Here is a 1436-nt window from a genome sequence, read left to right as displayed (position 1 = left end):
AACTGTCAGCATCCTGATAGATGGTGAAGAGACTGAGATTGTTAACAGCTTCAGCTTGGCTCTACAATCAACACTCATGACCCCATCAGCCAGGAAATTAAGACAAATTGCACTGGGAAAGTCTACTGTCAGAGACATCTCCAAAGTACAAAGAGCATTGATGTCAGTCTGGAGACTAAGGTGCACCTGATACAAACCATGGTCTTTGCAATTACTTGCTATGCATTAGAAAGCTTGACAATGACAAAGGATAATGAAAGAAGAATTGATGCCTTGGAGATGTGGTGCTGGAGAAGAGAATTGAAAATACCATGGACTGCTAAGAGAACAAACAAGTTCTTCCTGGAGAGGGTGAAGCCAGGCTACTCCTTGGAGGCAAGAATTCTGAAGCTTCATCTGATATGCTTTGGACATATTTCAAGGTGGGATCAGTCCTTGGAGAGAGATGTCATGCTTGGGACAGTGGAGGGATAGAGCAGGAGAGAAAGACTCTGGGTGGAATAGATGGATTGATTCAGTAAAGAGGGTAGCTGCCTTGGAGACACTAAGATTGATACAGGATAGAGTAGATTTTAGGGCTGTTGTACATATGTCACGATGCATCACAACAAGTCTTATTGCCATTGCTTTTTAATATTTCTTTATGTGTTTATTGGTCATTTGAATACCTTCCCCTGTGAAAAGGCTTTCCATGTCTTTTTTCCATCTTGTAATTACATTCAGTCTTTTTCTTGTGAAGGCACTGTGTTGTTGTTGTTGTTATGTGCCGTCGAGTCACCTGCGACTCATAGCGACCCTATGTACAATGGCCCTAAACTCTGCTCTGTCCTGTGCCAATCACACTGTCTCTGACACTCCCTTTCTGATTACCACAGTCAATGAATCAGTCCACCTCAGAGAGGGCCTTCCCCTCCTGCGTTGGTCCCTCTATCCTCCCAAGAATCATGTCCTTCTCCAAGGACTTGTCTCTCCTCACAACATGTCCAATGTATGTTAGACGGAGCTTCAGAATCCTTGCCTCCAAGGAGCCACCCGGTTTAACCCTTTCCAGGATGGATCTGTTTTTCTAGCAGTCCATGGTACTCTCAATACTCTTCTCCAGCACCACAGCTCAGACATCAATTCTCCTTCTATCCCCCTTGGTCATTGTCCAACTCTCTGATACATACAAGTGATTGTGAAGACCATGGCCTGTATCAAACGCACCTTAGTCTCCAGAGAGACACCGTTGCTCTTCAGTACTTTGGAGAGGTCCCTAACAACAGACTTTCCCATGGCAATGTGCCTTTTATTTTCCTGGATACTGGTGCCAAGAGTGTTGACTGTGGAGTGAAGCAAGCTAAAGCTGTGAACAATCTCAATCTCTTCACCATCCATCCTGATGCTGCACGTTAGTCCAGTGGTGAGAATCTTTGTCTTCTTGACATTGAGCCTCA

The sequence above is a fragment of the Elephantulus edwardii genome, unplaced genomic scaffold (genome assembly GCF_000299155.1).
Source record: "Elephantulus edwardii isolate Elephantulus edwardi_28Jun2011 unplaced genomic scaffold, EleEdw1.0 scaffold00295, whole genome shotgun sequence".
NCBI classification, from domain to species: Eukaryota; Metazoa; Chordata; class Mammalia; order Macroscelidea; family Macroscelididae; genus Elephantulus; species Elephantulus edwardii.
Note: the sequence above shows the minus strand (reverse complement) of the source record.